The following is an 18597-nucleotide window of genomic DNA, read 5'->3' as shown; positions in this document are numbered from 1 at the left end:
ATGAGAACATTAAAATTGATAACGTCAGTATTTATTATAGAAGTTGGGCACAAAACGGGGTATGGTCTGTGAATGACCTTCTAGATGAGCAAGGAAATATATTGTCTTATCAAGATTTTGAACGGATATATACTTTTAAATCCACATTTTTTAAAATTTTATGGTATTAAAGTAGCATTATAAAAATGGTTACAATCTATGGGAATCAACACGGAAAGGGCAAAACATCAACAAGCTATGTTACCTTTTAATATTAATATTTTTTCAAGTCAAACAAAGGTTCAAAAGACATGTATAATATATTAAATCAATGTGTGATTACAGTTGTAATAGCAGCTGAGCGAAAATGAGAGGATATATTGAATAACGTTGTAGGAGATTGGAAAAAAATCCATAACTGTGTCACTAACATTTCAAAAAATACAAAGCCCTGTTGGTTTCAATACCGAGTTATTCACCGTATTGTAGGTTCTTATACTTTACTTTTAAAGATGAACCGTGTACAGTGTAATTTTTGTACATTTTGCAAGGAAGAACCAAAAAGCATAGAGCATTTATTATGGGGTTGTCATATTGTAGCAGACATTTGGCACCATCTGAATGCCTGGATTTTTGAAACAACACATATTGAAATTCCACTAAATGTAGATAAACTAAATTTTATAAAAAATAAAGTCATTTTACTAGTTAAGTATTTTATATACAGATCAAAGATGCAAGAGAAGAAATAAAGGCAACAGTAGTATACCGCTGTTCAAAACTCATAAATCCATGAACAAAAAACAAAATCGGGGTAACAAACTAAAACCGAGGGAAACGCATTAAATATAAGAGGAGAACAACGACACAACACCGAAACGCAACACACACAGAAACGGACCAAGCAACAGACAAAACACCACGAGAATAACAAATATAACATCAAAACCAAATACATGAATTTGGGATAGACAAGTACCGTGCCACGTCTTATCTCAAAAATAAGAGAAAACACAAACGACTCAACGTTAAAATGCAACAAACACAGAAACGAACAATATTATAACAATGGCCATCTTCCTGACTTCATATATAGGGACTTAAAAACTATATGAATTCTCGTTTTCTTGGCAATTAACATTCACTTAATGAACATATTGATGATTGTAAGAAAGACTCAAAATTGGTTTGGTCGTCGAAAGAATGACCGGATTGTCTGTCAATAACTACATTATAAAAAAATTAAGATTTGGTATTATTGTCAATAATTGCGTTATTCATTTTAGCTCAGAGTGTTTCCGTCCTAGACATGCATTTATTATTAATTGATTATTGTTAATTATTAACACAGTCTTCTCTAACTTTAAACATGCAGTGACTCAATAAACTAAATGATGCAAACAAATACACCAACTTATAACTTGATCAGTTTATAACAAAATATTTACTCTGACCCTTTGACAAAAATATATATTTTTTTTTTGAAAAACTTAGCTTGAACCACACATTTTATCAGTAAAATTTCATTGGATAGATAGCAGTTTGGCAAACACCAGTTTTGATGATAAAGAAGCTTAAAATTGAGAATGGAAATGGGGAATGTGCCAAAGAGACAACAACCCGACCATAGAGCCGACAACAGCAGAAGGTCACCAACAAGTCTTCAATGCAACGAGAAATTCTCGCACCAGGAGGCGTCCTTCAGCTGGCCACTAAACAAATATATACTGGTTCAGTGATAATGAACACCATACTAAACTCCAAATTGTACACAAGAAACTAAAAGTTAAAATGATACAAGACTAACAAAGGCCAGAGGCTCCTGACTTGGGACAGGCGCAAAAAATGCGGCGGGGTTAAACCTGTTTGTGAGATCTCAACTCTCCCCCTATACCTCTAGCCAATGCAGAAAAGTAAACGCATAACAATACACACATTAAAATTCAGTTCAAGAGAAGTCCGAGTCTGATGTCAGAAGTATTCCTTATCAACATAACGCGATAATAAACGTTCAGCTGATTTTTACAGAGTTATCTCCTAGTATTGTACCACCTTAACAGTTGGTCATTAACATGAACAATATATCTAAACAAGAATATTTTAATTTCCAACCTCTCTTCGGTCAACGAAATTACTAGATTTGTTGTCTGATAAATTTTGTGTTTGTATGCTTTATGAGCGCTAGTATGTATAGTTTATTTAAAGTCCTGGATACAAAATTAATTCATAATATTTGCATATTTGTAAGTTAAATTGTTAAGAAGTGTTTATATTTACTCTTCGCAGTCATTGCAACTCATAGATCCTTCCTGAATATTATTTATGGGGTATTTGTGTCCTTTCGATAACCCACAAGTAAGCCACAACACCTAAATCTGCTTTTTTGTCACCACAGCATAATAAATACAAGCTAGAAAAACAAAAATATCTCAAGAAAACTTACAATAGTGTGTTCTATCCTGAATATGTACTAAATATTCCAAATTGCTAGAAACAGCAGAATTATTTAGGAAATTTGAGGCCCCAGGGGGCAAAAAAACATAGAAAATTGGCTTCCCCCTGGGTCATAAAACAAATAATTTAACTTGTAAATAATCTGATTTTATGATTTTAAAGTTCTTGATATAGAAAACAATAACTATGGTTGGAAGTTATGCAAAAATCAGATGTTAGCAGTCAGTCATCTCTCCAATATTTTAAGTGAATTTATATCTCAGACTGGTATCTGCATACATACAACTATTGCAAATATGGCTTTGTTTGAACACTTCTAGTATATATATTAGCTAAATTTGTAACAGCTAACTAGCCCAGGACTTATTGGCAGCAGGATTTCACTAGCCCTGTTGGAAGAACAGCTAGTCCATCAAAACTGACCTGCTAGCCCTAGTATGCCTTAAAAATCAAGAGTTTGCTGAATAATACCAAGTGTGTGTCCTTTGTTTTGAAGGAGACATTATACACCGTATTTCATATTTTTTGTTAATCTGCTATTGATTCTGTTGGTTCTTAACCTAACTTAGTTGTTCCCACATTCAAAGCAGACTTTTTATTGGCGTGCTTGGGGCAATTAACGGAAATTTTCACAGAGCATCGTCTGTTTTTTCATCAGCAACAGCCAACCTTGCCAGGGGAATTATTGTGTCCCAGTTCTGCCAACTTTTTTTAAAGGTAGTAAATATGGTAAATGCGTGAGTTTTTGGCCAAATTGTAAAGATCAAAGAAAAAAACAATAGATCAAAGGCAAATGCTAGCATGCAAATGTGTGAATCTCGCGCTAAAGACTTGACAGGCTTCCTGTCTTGGACACTATAAAACATTTCCGCTTTTCCCGGTCGTATTTGGCATTTTTGAGGATGAATTGTCAGTCTCATTACCCCCTTCTTCTACAGTTTTTCGTTTTGAAACTGATAAAGTTCCTGGGGTTCCCGTATTAAAATATTAAGAAATATATTGTTGCATGGTTTCGTGCTCAAGAGCTGTGCGACAAGACAGGTCAATACCGATCAATACATCATACCCCCAAATACCGTTAATTGAAAATCTCGGCATAAGCAATATACAATACCCAAGGCCATGGTATGAGAAATCGATAGTTAAAGTACGAGAATTGCAATCAACACGTGATACCGAGCAGCCAGAGTTGTTTTTTATTTTTAAAATATGTACAACAGGACCTGTACAAACCAGTTCAAATTCTTGGAATCCCGGATGACTTAATTGAATCGGATTGGCTAACATAGAATAGTGATACTTTCTATTTTGGAAACGTCAAGAATTTTTTGTTACTAGTCCGTCGGGCATATCGGGTTACACATTTTAACTGCCCGAGGCGTAAATGATCTTGTCCCGGGCGTCTGGCTAGTGGAATTTTTAACCCCTGACAGTAAGATGTGGACAGGAGACAGAGGCTTGATTGGATACTTTATATAATCTTGAATGTTGTAATGATTGACTGCTAAACATTACATTTAGAGTATTCTGATATGCTTTCAATATTTTATCAGTTTTAGCCGTAAAAGGAGTTCCTGTGGGAAATTGCATTGTCAATATTTACAGAAATCTAAAATAGATGCTGTTTTGGGTTAAGATTTCCCTATTGTTTTCGTCCGACTTTTCCCTTACATATTCTACAGCATTTCTGACAATTATAGATTTAACACTAGTAAGAATGAATAGAATGTTTTGCTTATATCGTTGTATGTAGTAAGATTTAATAAAACAAAAACATTTCACCTTTTCTTTGATATATTCTGTTATTATTATTAGTACTAGTAAGAATGAATAGAATGTTTTGCTTATATCGTTATATGTAGTAAGATTTAATAAAACAAAAACATTTCACCTTTTCTTACATATATATTGTGATTTTTATTAGTACTAGTAAGAATGAATAGAATGTTTTGCTTATATCGTTATATGTAGTAAGATTTAATAAAACAAAAACATTTCACCTTTTCTTACATATATTGTGATTTTTATTAGTACTAGTAAGAATGAATAGAATGTTTTGCTTATATCGTTATATGTAGTAAGATTTAATAAAATAAAAACATTTCACCTTTTCTTTAATATATTCTGTTATTATTAGTAGTAGTAATATCATCATCTTTTGTAGTTGGTGTCGTCTTTAAATAAATGACTGGTATGACTTATTCTAGTCTATAACAAATGTTAAAACCAGATTACTAAACTCGAAGGTACATTAAAAAAGGGAAACGTCCATAGAATCTAACTCTATACAAAATTAACCAACTAAACGACTGGAAACTAATTGTCATTTAGTTAAAGTCCTGACTTGGTAAAGGTATTTTCTGAAAAAATATGTGGGATAAATTTCATTTTATTACCAGCTAAACATTTTAATCAAATGGCAATAATATTTAGTTCTGATGTAAAAGTACCTACCATTATAGGGTTATTGCATGAATATTGGGCAATATCGTCCCGAGTAGAATTTTGTATTGCACGAGCGTGCGAGTGAAATATATGTTTAATAAATTTCCTGTTTACAAAACCTGAATTTTTCGTAAAACTAAGGATTTTCTTATCCTAAGAATAGATTACCTTAGCCGTATTGGGCACAAGTTTTTGGAACTTTGGGTCCTCAATGCTCTCCATCTCTGTACTTGTTTGGCTTTATATCTATTTTGAAATGAGCGTCACTGACGAGTTTTATGTAGACAAAACGCGCGTCTGACGTATTAAATTATAACCAAGGTACCTTTGATTACTATAAATACCACTGGCTCGATGCCACTGCTGGTGGAAGTTTCGTCCCCGATGGTATCACCAGCCCAGTAGTCAGCACTTCAGTGTTGACAAGAATATCAATAATTAGGTAATTTTTATAAATTTCCTGTTTACAAAAATTTTAATTTGTCAAAAAACTAAGGATTATCTTATCCCAGTACTAGATTTCCTTAGCCGTATTTGGCACAAGTGTTTGAAATTTTGGGTTCTCGATGCTTCTTAACTTTTTTTGTATGGCTTTATTACAATTTTGATCTGAGTGTCACTGATGACTTTTATGTAGACGAAACGCGCGTCTGGCGTATTAAATTATAATCCTGGTACCTATATGATAACTATTATTTGCTTAAAATTAGGAGAGATTCATTTAAGTTCTAAGACTTCCAAAGTATTAGCTGATTAGGATTGGCACGGTAAAATCCATTTACACGGAGGTTTCACAACCCGACATAAGCTAATAACTGTACTTGAATACTCTAGTTCAAAAAGTAGTAATCGAGGCTTACCAACGGTGTATATTTTATTTTATTCATGTTATGCCAATTCTTAAAACGATTTATTTGATTGCAGTACCACACGAATGCACGACTAAGAGTATAAAAGGTTTTGTCCGTCTGCCTCAGTATGATAATAAATATGTTACCACTGGTATCTTATGGATCTTAGACGTTGACAGTAAACATTTGTGCGCTATTGAATGTAATACTGATGCACAATGTGTTTCCTTCTTTTATGGAAACAATGTTTGCAGTGGTTATGACAAAAAATATCCTGATGCAGGAAATGTTCAGATACTTCCTGAAAATAGCTTTTATCAGAAAAGAGGACTTCCTGAAGGTAAGATTTAACAGAATAAGAAATGTGAGATTAGTACTTGTTGCATTTTAATGAAGATGGCAACATAATGAGGGTGTTGGAAAAGTTATTATCTTTTGAACGTCTATGTAGAAGTGAACATTTAGTTATTATGGTAAATGCCTTTAAGGAATTATGCTTGGCTATTTGATATCGGAAAGCCATGACAAATTTTAATACTATAAAACAAGAATTTATGCAGAAAAAAAGCTAAAGATGTGATTATTATGGTTTATCTTTCATGCTTCTGAACTATTATTTTATCTTGAAATAAATATAGTATGATATACATGCAGTAAAGTCTTATTTAACATATATATATATACTCATGGGATATAAATTCAGATTTAAAAAGGCGCACTGTAAAGGTTTTATTACATTTAAGATAGTTGATATATGCTTGCAACTACTACGACTTATTCTAAATATACTATGCTTTTCGCCTTGGTATAGATATGAAAAAAGTACAAAAAGAACAGCAGTATATGTCCTAAATGAAGCTCTTGACAATATGTTTGATCGCTATTTGGAAAGCTGATCCGCTTGACACGAAAATCTGTTCCATTTGAACTTTTGACGTCATACCACAATCGGTGCTCTATTGTGGCGTCAGATATTTCCTTTTATGAAGTCATCATTTTACGGGAACTTTTGTAATATCCAGTAATGGCGGATAAATTGCAGTAAGGTATACACGATCTTGAGCAAATCAACAAATAATGTCATTCTGTATGTATAGGGAATGTGATTACACACCATGCTTTGAAATATAAAAGAGATGTTTAATTTGTTTGTTTGTCGAATACTATAACTCTTTTCTTTCATTTAATTTGAAGAGACAACAACAATGATTGAAACAACAACAGAACTGGTAACAACCACAGTACAACTATCAACAAATAAAGCAACAACAATCACAGGACCAGATAGTAACAATATATCTTTCTTCATTGAATACTTGTTCATATAATTTATCGTTTTTCTAGATCAATATTTTAAATGTCACTCTCTATTGGAAACACAAAACAAAAAGATATGGATGTTCACATTTGTATAATGAATATTATAAGTCAGTTAAACAACTTTGATTCCAGTTACAATTGGCGTAATCAGCTGGTCAAATGATATCAGTCGAGTAGCTTTTAGTTTTACACACTATATCTTCATAGTCCTAATCGTTATCAAAGGTACGAGGCTTATAATTTAATACGCCAGACGCGCGTTTCGGTTTCATAAGACTCATCAGAGTGTCATATGTTAAGTTAAACCAAAATTAAGCCGTATTCAGCGATATGTCTCGAACATTTCGGCTAGGATTGTAGCCATATGTTTTCGACCAATTTGCTTAGTCAAAACTTACCGAAGACGAGTTTTTCTATCGTATCTCAGGTCCTTTTTGTTCGAAGCCAATGAAATTGATCGTATTTTTGGCTTTCCAATTGGTCACAAAAATATTCGTTGTGTGCGTGAAAATAAGTATCGTTCGCTTTACTATTATGCACAAACAAAAGACTTGTTTTGTATGGTAGCTATGAAATATCTTAAACGTTAAAAATTCGTAGATTATTTTCAATATAAATGTTTGTTAAGTACCGTCTTTTAAACAACTACTCCAAACACGCAACAACTTCAAAAACAGTTCCAAAAAATAGAATTTGCAATCTTTTTTAACTTATAACTCGTTTTAAACTTTTAACTTCTTTATAGCTTGGTGCACTGGAGACCGGTATGTAAAGGATCCCATTACTTCGATATGTTACAAAGCATGGGATAAACAGCTATCTTGGTCTGATGCACGAACTGTCTGTCAAGGTGAGGGTGGAGATTTAGCAATACTGGATACAGATTCAAAGATAAATCTGATGGCGTCAATACCTGGTATGTTACTAAAATTAGCAATACAAAAAGCAATTAACTTACAAACACACATAAGTGCTATACCTATGAAAATAAAAACAAAAATGTGGTGTGAGATCGCCACAGAACTGCTCTCCACCAAATATATTGGGCTGTTTTGCATTGTTATACAGCCGTTTTGCTAGTTGGTATAGTCGAACCTTTCTTTTCGATAGTTTATATCGACTTTCCTTTTTTTAATTTACCTTGGAGAACGATCTAAAATCAAGGGATACCATACATGCATTTAGGTTTGCTTTATAAATTGAGAATGAACATCAGGGTTATGTTGGGAACTCAACAATACAATAAACGAAATGACTTGATTTTCCTCACTGTTTTAAAATTTGCATACAATTCCATTCTAGCAGAGCCTTTATATGGAAAATATTTATCGAAGTCAAGCTTGAGTCTCCCTACATAGTGTCATAGGCTTTAAGTTTAGTCATGACACCACTCAATCCGACTATTTATCTTTATTTTTGTCCTTTCATTTACGACAACATGTGTCAGACATTACCCAATTCCGAAGCACCAATATTCAGTTTTAGTTCCAAGTGTTTGTCTTCATACATATATTGATATGTGCGTCACTGATGAGTCTTATGTAGACGAATCGCGCGTCTTACGTACTAAATTATAATCCCGGTTCCTTTGATAACTATTTCATGCTAGTAAAACTTTCTGAGTTAGATAATCTGTCATTGTATTTGTCAAGGTAGGTGTTGTTGAAAAATCAAATTAGGCACTGTTTATGTTCTAAAGAAATCAAGATTCATTAAACAGGTCTTATGTAACAAAATACAACGTTTTTTTAACATCTTAACAAACATACAAAAATAACCTACTATTCAGTTTATTATTTTCCAATACTATCTCAATTGTTGTATCAAAGAAGATGACCATGATGAGAGGTGAATAACACATGACTTTGTTCATTAAAAATGCGTGTATAATAATGTAAACATAACACTCGTCCTTAATCGAATATATTAAGACAAATTAATGTTGACAACGTTAAGCTAGTTAATCATCGTGAGGTCCGAGTATCGGACACCACGAACGTAAACTGGTTAAACGGGCAATTTTAATAGTTTTGATTGTTGAATTTTAAAAATTATCGCTGTGGTTATTAGTTTGACAGATCAATGGTCAAGTATATTGATTGCTTTTGTTTACCTTAAAACGTAGTAGATACGGTAGTCCTGGATTATTAAAGGTAAAACTTATGAATTCATTTGGGAATTGTGATACGTTTCTACACAATGTTTTACACAAACTGCTGGGTCCCAATTAATGTCACATTTTTTTATTATATCTGTTTTGGTTGCTCATTTAATTCTATAAATATAACGAAACTATAAACACTGTCATGCAATATGGAAATTTTGCTAGAAAATAACGCAGGTTGAACCCTCCATTTTCTTCTGAAAATGTATCTACCTAGTCCCGAATATGACCGTTGCTTACCTTTCCTTTCGTTGATTGATGACGATCGATTTTGTTAGATTTTGTGAACTGCCCCTTTTTGAATTTGCCTTGGAGTTCTGTATTTTTATTATACTTTTTCACCAGAAATGTTCAAACCCTAGCCTTACAACGCCCTGTAATAAATATCAATAAATCGTATCATAAAAGCGTACATTTATAGAGTAGTAACAATACGGCTTTTAAACACTAACTTAACTGGTTTATCGTTCGAAAGATTATTCGAGTAACAACTTAGTCAAAACTGTTCGATTTGACAACTTTAGAAAATACACTTCTTTATCTCTAGACTACAAATGTGCACCTGGTAAAATTGGACCAAATATAAACAAGTGTTACTGGACAACCCCAACACCACTGAAATGGGCCGATACCGGAACCCAATGTGGAACAAATGGTGGTATATTAGGAACATTTCCAGACAATACAACGTATTACATAATCCTCAATGGAACAGGAATACTTCACAGGTATGATAAAACCTATAGTTTATATAGTTTTCATGGATATGTTTGGCGTCTTATACAAATATTTTTTTGTTTGCTACATCAACAATTCAAAGTACACATTTCAGATTACCAAAATTTATCAAACAGCAACATGAACGAACTTAAATGAATGTAATAGATATAGGAAGGTGTGGTGTGAGTGCCGATGACAACTCTCCATCCAAATAACAATTTATAAAAGTAAACCATAATCATGTAATGTCCAGAATAAAAACTGATCAATCAGACAATCGGTTGTTGCCTTTTGTTTCAACATCAGTATAAATGAAAACATACCTGCGGTTTACGTCAATCAAAGTGCAATCAAATGGCTTAAAAACTCAAAGTGAAAAAAGGAAAAAGATTCGGGTTTATACAAGGGACATGAAACTATAGAATTTTTCTCACTAGCCCAAGTATAGAAAAGTTGTGGATCATGAGACTTTATAATATCTTCTTATAAACAAATACCCAAAATTTTCTTCAAATAATGTCTAAAAATGTCCAATAAAAGACAAAAACTATTTTTGTTATCATTAACTTATTGACATTTAATAAAATGATAAACACATAAAACAGCAAAGTTTGACTTCATTAAACAAATTGTAGCACTGACTACTGGTGGATTGGTCTGACTGATGTTGTAACAGAGGCAGTTTATAAAACATCCGATGGAAAGCCCATGCCTTGGGATAATCTTGTTGCTCTTTATGGATATTTTACAGACGATTGCCTTGCAATAGCGCCACTGGAAAATTCAAATGGGCCGAAGAGCACTGTAGTACGTCTGCATATAGGGGTGTGTGTGAATCCCCGTTAGGTAAGTTACTCATAAGGCAAAAATAACCGATATGATTAATTAACACAAAGACAACTTTTTCAAAGTCCGGGGAAAGATCTCACGTTAAGATAATCAGCATATCTATATATATATATTTTTTTTATTAACGTAACAATATCTTTATTGCATATTTGCTGTAACAATTTACTAAGTTTACAGCTTTAACTTAGTATCCCTCATGTTAGCTTAGCTAATAGTTAAGGGAAGCACTATTTGGCAAGATATATTTATTCATAATATTAGTATTCATAATATAAGACATTTCACAAAATATATTTGATAACTTATTGTGATTATACGCATACATTACATCAAGGATTTGTATAGTAAGTCTTACTATACAAATCCTTGATTACATTTTGTTTCTTTTTCTCTTTTTCATAGTATTTATTTTTTATGGAATAAACTCCGTTATCGGTATGATCCGTGTTTCCATTAATATTGGGCACAGTGTTGTTTTTCGCATGTGCGTTATCGGGTATAGTTTTGATGTGTGTCGTCTAAATATAAATATTATCCACTGGATTTAACGATTATATATGGTGAGTTTACTATTCAAGTTTTCTTTAGTTATCTACTGGTCTTTTTTTCGTCGAAATGTATATGTCTAATGCACAAATAATTGAAGTTTAACAATAACAAATTGGAGCACTCATCCGAAATGATACATTAATTTCTCACATTAATTAATAAACGTGCGGATACATTTATACCACAACCATTCTTTTTATCTTTTGTAAATACACATTTTAAAATATAAAAAATGCAGTATAATTTACATGCGGTGACTCATGCATGGCTGAACATGCTTACAAACATTGAACATGCATGATTGAACTTGATCATAAATATAACCATATTTGGCTTGTGTACAATAAACAATTTTGTACACAATGTGTTGTGCTTCGTAAATGGATTAGTCCTGATTCAATTGAATCTTTGCAATGAATCTATTTGTTTTTAGAATTATCTGATTAGTTTTTTAGTTATTAAAATTGTTTATTTCAATAATTTCTGAAATTTCTTTCTGGAAAATTTTAAAAATGTTTATTTCTTTCGTTTTCTTTTCTGAGACAAAATATGATTTGTATATTGAGAAGGATATTATGGTTAATATGTAATTAATATCAAAGTATGCTAAATCTTCAATTTTGTACCCTGTTACTAGATTTTCAAGGCTTATTATGTCTTTTTCAATACCTAGGGATTTCATTAATTTCATTACTATTTTTAGAAAGTCATTATTATAACAGCAATTGACAAAAAAATGTTCATAGTCTTCCTTTTTTTTACAATGCTTTCATAATTTGTCTTCAGTAATTTTCCACTTTTTTAAAAGTTCATTACTTGGCAGTATGTAGTGAATCAGTTTCCATCTAAATATTTTCAATCTATTATCAGTGAGATATTGAAAAATAAAAACAAAAGTATTTTTCAATTTAGAATTTAAGTGTTTCTCAAATATTTTTTCCCACATAAGAAGACCATTTGGTTTATCACAACTATTTTTCAGTGTGAATATTTTATAGAGTTCTTTTGTACTCATCAAGGGAGTAATTGTCCTGTGCATAATTTTTAAGTCATTTGTAACTTTAACTTTAGTTTTGAATGAATCTTCAGTGCAAAGAATTGTTTTCCAATCAATTGGTATTGCTTTTTTTAACATATATATTTGCCTTATCCAATTTTGTTTATATTTTAATTTAGTTAAAATGATAGTTTCAGAGATATTGCCCTGTTCATCTATTACATCACTTATATTGATAATGTAACTTTTTATCCAATCTTCAAAGTTTAAACATTTTCCATTAAACCGGATATTATCATTTCCCCACAAAACTTGTTTTCTAATTTCAAGAAAATTTTTGGGATATTTTGTATTACCTCCCTTTACACTTATCCAATCTTTAATAAGTTGTTTATAGAAGTCCGGTAAATATTGTAACTTACTTTTAGCAATGTCGTTTATATTCTTTATATTCATTTTAAATACAAGAAGATTTTTTCCTAATTTGTTGAAGTAAAATTTGGGAATAATTGTCCAGTTGTCATTTTTATTTTCACTTAATTTAAGAATCCAGTTGATATGCAGTGATTTTATATAAGCATCAATGTCTGTCATCTTAAGTCCACCTTCCAGAAAATCATTTGAAAGTGTTAATCTTTTTATTCTATCTCTTTTGCCTTTCCAAATAAAATTGTATATTAAAGTTTTAAAGTCTTGCAACATTTCCTTCGGAATAATAGTGTTTGATGCAACATATGTTAGGTTTGGCAAAACTAAAGATATGATGACAACTATTTTCCTATGATAGTAAGATTTCTTTTACTCCAATCAGATATTTTTTTTTTACTTTTTAACAGTTGTTTTTCAAAGTTAAGTTTTTGACATTCTTGTTTATTGTAACCAAAGTAAATTCCGAGGCTTTTGATTGGTGCAGTACACCAATTTATATTTGCAAATTTTTCCCGACTGTTTTTTAATCGACCAAGCCATATTCCTTCAGTTTTTGTTTTATTCAATTTCAAACCTGAGAGAGTACCAAATATGTCTATTAAATTAATTGCTAGAGATACATCTTTTTTTGATTGAAGAAATAGAGTAGTGTCGTCAACTTATTGACAGATTTTCAGGGTATTACTCTTACCGTCTAATTTTATTTCTAGTCCTTTAAGTTTTTATTTTCCCTTATCTTTATTGCCATAACTTCTACAGCTAGAACAAATAGTAACGATGATAACTGACATCCTTGTCGGATTCCGCGAGATGCCCTAAAACGGGAGGAAACCCATGCATTATTGATAATGCATCCTTTAATATCAGAGTACATTGTCTGAACCCACCTTATAAAATTATCTTTAAATCCAAATGTTTTTAAAGTCTCAAACATGAAGTCCCATTCTAATGAGTCAAATGCTTTTGTAAAATCAAGAAATAAAATTGCCCCATCAATTTTGAAAGTGTCAGAATAGTCTATGACATCTTGTATTTGTCTAATGTTGAAACCGATATACCTATTTTTGACATATCCTTTTTGATCAGTATGTATAATCTTTGGTAGCAATGGTTTTAATCTTTGTGCTAAGGCATAAGCAAGTAATTTAGCATCATAGTTTAAAAGAGTAATAGGTCTGTAATTGTCTAGAGAAAAGGGATCATTCTTTTTATAAATTAGAGATATTAGGCCAACTTTCTGAGTGTTAGATAGTTCTCTTTTTTCATAGCAGTTATTAAAAGTGAAGACTATAAAGGATTTAAGTTCATCCCAGAATGTTCTGTAAAATTCCACATTTAGTCCGTCAAGACCGGGCGCTTTATTAAGTTTATTTAAAAATTGCATCAGTACATTCATCAACAGTTATTTCCCCTTCACAAGTATTACTTTCATAGTAAGTTAATTTCTTATATTCCTTGAGAGAATCTAAATACTTTTGAGTTGCTTCTATTTCAGGGTTTTTTGTAGAATATAAATTTTTATAATAATTTGCTTCTAGTTTTTATATTTTTTCTTGATCTCTTGTAATTTGACCTTTATCATCATATAATTGGGTTATTGTTTTTCTACTCTGTCTTGATTTTTCCATCCCTAGAAAATATGCGGAATTTTTCTCTCCTTCTTCAACCCATTTTACCCTTGCTCTTATTTGATTCCCTTTTATTTTTTCGTTATAGAGTTTTCCTATTTCATCTTCTATATTATCTATTTCTTTTGATATGTCATTATTGTTTTTATTATTGCATGTGTCAATAATATTATTTAATTCTGTTAATTTTTTTTCCAATTTGCTGATTAAGTTTTTTTTTATTCTTAGCTTTTGTTTTGCAATAGCTTATTGTCTGGTCCCTAACTTCTATTTTGAAATTGTCCCACAGTATGTCAAGATCTGTTCTTGTTTTAGCTTTGTTTTTAAATTTATTAATTATTTTCCTAATTATTTCAGCATAGTCTTCATTTTGAAGTACACTGCTGTTCAATTTCCAGTACCCTTTTCCTTTTTTGCCTCTGTTTAGATTTATTTTTAAAGAAACACAGTTGTGATCTGTGTATTGTAATACTATTGGTCTAATGTCACATGAAACACAGTTTTTGAATACTTCTGGAGCTATTAAAAAATAATCTATTCGTGTTGACTCTGACCTATCTTTTCTGCTCCATGTAAATTGAACTTTATTTGGATTTTTGGTTCTCCACACATCATTGAGTTTTAGGGACTTTATAAGTTTATTTAAGTTGTGAACTTTTTTCCTATTATTTGTTGATTAGTTTTACTTTTTGAATCAATTTGAGATAAAATTTCATTATAATCTCCTCCTAGAATAATTTGACCTAAACTTTTTTCTTCTATTAATGTATGGTCAGTTTTGAAAAAAAGTATTTCTGCTTTTTGGATTGTTTGGTGCATAAATATTAACTATTGTTATTATAGTATCATTTATTTCAATATTAACAAGTAAAAGTCTTCCTTCTATATCTTTATAGTCATCAATTATTTTAAAGTTAACATTTTTATTCAGCCATATGGCAATATCTCTTGAATTGCTAGAACCATTACACAGTAAAAGTTTACCTTCAAATTCAGTATTTAAATTGTTTATTAAATTATCTGTAAAGTGTGTTTCTTGCATTAGAAGAATGTCACATTTTTGGGATTTTGACCATTCAATCAATCTTTTTCTTTTATCAGATTGTTGCAGATCTTTACAATTAACTGTACAGATATGAAGATGTTTGTTAAATACCATGGTTGGTGAGTAGTTAATTTTATTTGTAATCTCTTTACGTTGTTATGTGTATTTTAAAAGTTAACATAGGTAAATTCTCGTTGATTGATACAATTAGGTCACACTGAAGTTGACCTTCACAGAGTACGAGACTATAAATAGACATCTTTCCAGTTGTTTTATTTTTATCACTTTTCTCTGTTCTAGGACATTTATCTATGATTTGTCTTATGAATAAGCATAAGCTATTGGTTTTTCTTTTACATTTGAAACTTAAATTGTTTATTTCATAGTTTATACAATTTTTACTATTGACAATGTCATAATTGCCATGATTGTTATCTTTGTAAATAATGTTTATAAACAGGGTTAATTTTTTACCTGTATTTGTATTTACAATCCTTTTGCAAAAAGGATGAAATGCGTATTTCGTTTGAATGTTTTTACATGTATTCACAAGTAAAGTGTTTACTTAGCACAATTTGTTTCTATTAAAAACATACAATAACAAGTTACATATACATTTTTAGATAAATAAAATCTATTGTTTTCTTTTACATATACCCCATGGGTCATTATTTGGGTCATCCATGTGACTTCAAAAACAGACATTGACATGTGCCTCTTAATTTTAGCACACTCAATGTTTGGTAAACAAATACACGTACAATTATTTATGTTTTTCATATTGAAATACATATGCAAATCAATTTTAAAAAAAAGAACAATATTTATATACATACATGGTAAACGATATTTATTTTTATTTTTAGGATAAGAAGACCTCTCGGACTGTCCTGACTGGTTTTGAATGAAGGAATATGAACAGATTGATATAAAATGGATTTTTTCCAATGTAGCTTTACTAGAAACATTTGACAGTTTGCTTGATAATGATTGTAAAAAATAAGCTGTTTGGTACCAATTTAATGCTTTGTATTTTACAGTTTCTTTACTTTTTAATCCGTGATAGGTATCACTTGCAAAAATCAGAAAATTATAATACAGCGGACTACATTCTAAATATATACCAGCAATGAGAAAAGAAAAAGTGAAATGTGTAATATACAGTGACATATATTTTTTTTTAATTTTTTTTTAAAACTAATATCAACTAAATTGTAATAGTTTAGTGTTAATTTCAATGTTCAATATATATGATATCTACAGAACTTTAAGTTAGATTTTTGTTGTTTTTTATTTTTTACTTGTGTTGTTACTGGCACCGTCATGTAGTTTCTCTGTAGGCGTCACTGGAGACTTCTCTAAACCACTTTTGTTTGAAGTTTTGACTGGAGTATCTTGATGTTGGTTTCTACGTGTAGACTGATTTGGACCGTGAATGAAACTGGTGATTTGTGATTGACCACGGGAATTTCCGTTGTTAGCCTCACTGGATGTATGCGAGGATTTGTTCGTTTCCCTTCGACCTGGTTTTATTTTCGGTTTTGCTGCTGGAGGTTGATTTTGTTGTTCACATAGAGGGCTCGAGCTCTGGTCCTCAGTCAAGATTGATTGTGATCTTATTGTATCATCGTAAGTGATTGTATTTGAGACGGAATCATTTTCTACATGTGCTTCTTTTTCAATGTTTTCATTATTGTTTGTTAGTTGTTGTGTGTCAACGTCACTTGGCTCATAATGATTTTCATGATGTACGCTCGTGGCACCTTCTTGCTCCTGCTCAAAACGCATTTCACTGGTGCATTCATTTTGCCTGTGGCCTGATTCACCACAGATTCTACACTTCCAATCATTTTCACAATTTTTGGTTGTGTGTCCAAGTTCCATGCACTTGTTGCATTTAATGTTGTCATTTTGTTGACCTCTGTAAATAACCGTTGCTCTATACATGTATTGGAATAGACTTTGGAATAGCAGAGATCAATGGACCTTCACAATAAATTATTCTGTCACCAGCTTGACAGTTTGTTATCATGCCTTTATAACGTAACCTTTCTCTTAAGTGCTTCAAAGTTACACAATTGTACCCCTCTCAGGCTCTCAAAATCTGTCCATCGTCAGCCGAGAGTGGTACATCTTTAACACGAATTTTCACATTTGTTGAATGTTCTTGTATGCGAACTCTAGGATTCATAGAGTATATAGATATAGATTTGCCTCGAATTTCAAGACCTTCTGAAAGGAGAAATTCTTTTCCTTTTAATGTGTCAAAATAAATTCTCCACAGACCTTTAATTCTCTGAAGGCCCATAACTGATCTGTTTGGCACGACTGCACCTACAGCCTTATACATTTCAGATATGGTTAAAAATAAGCCTCTAGTGGCTTCTTTGGGGATATGACTAAAGACATCTGATTCTTCCACAAACACTGGTTTTACTGAGGACAGAGAGTCAGTTGTTTCTGATTTAGGACCTCTTTTACATGCTTCGGCATACGACGCCATATTGGATTCTTCTTGCGTGTTTGATTTGGTCATGTTCACTTAAATATCTTGGTAGTTTTAAATTGCAAATGCAAGTTTACGAGTGAATGATTATCATTGCTTGTAGTCTTTACTATTTTAAATAATCTGCATTCAATATTCACCGAGAATTGATACTATAAATCTATTTTTTGCTGAGCTACTCACAGACCCGTTACCTTAGTCAGGGGCCGCAACTCCAAAAAAAACCTATATAGATAAAGGAAGATGTGGAATGAGTGCCAATGAGACAACTTTACTTATACATGTATTTTTAATAGTTGTAAGCCGATAAATTTTACGATTTGCTATTTTTTTCTGTATATGCAACCTCACTCGTCGTAGGCTTTGTAATACTCGAAACAAAATCCGACACAAAAATGGTGAAATGGAAAACAAAATTAATGTCATTATTGGAACTAATGTATTCTGTATAGCCTTACCATCTCAAATAGATACTCCACCTTTTTTTATCAAATTAAGACCTTCGTGGCTTTACACGTTTAATATGACAATTTTATAAATATTTTTGATAACTCATATCAGTACTGCAGTACTGACAAATGCGCTGATAATAATCAAAAGGACTTACAACAGCAGTATTAACCTTGGACGATATATACTGTAGATGACTATCTCACTGCCA

At 31.5% G+C, this 18597-nt stretch overlaps 1 long non-coding RNA gene across 1 annotated transcript; it reads left to right on the top strand.

Annotated features, from left to right (window-relative positions):
• Positions 1-10897: 10897 nt before the first annotated feature.
• On the top strand, positions 10898-16467 carry LOC143062351 (uncharacterized). Its single transcript, XR_012974707.1, has 3 exons — positions 10898-11342; positions 15487-15549; positions 16297-16467. It is a non-coding gene; the product is annotated as an uncharacterized LOC143062351 (long non-coding RNA).
• The last annotated feature ends 2130 nt before the right edge of the window (positions 16468-18597 follow it).

The sequence above is a fragment of the Mytilus galloprovincialis genome, chromosome 2, assembly GCF_965363235.1.
Source record: "Mytilus galloprovincialis chromosome 2, xbMytGall1.hap1.1, whole genome shotgun sequence".
NCBI classification, from domain to species: Eukaryota; Metazoa; Mollusca; class Bivalvia; order Mytilida; family Mytilidae; genus Mytilus; species Mytilus galloprovincialis.
Note: the sequence above shows the minus strand (reverse complement) of the source record. Positions and strands in the feature narration are given on the sequence as shown.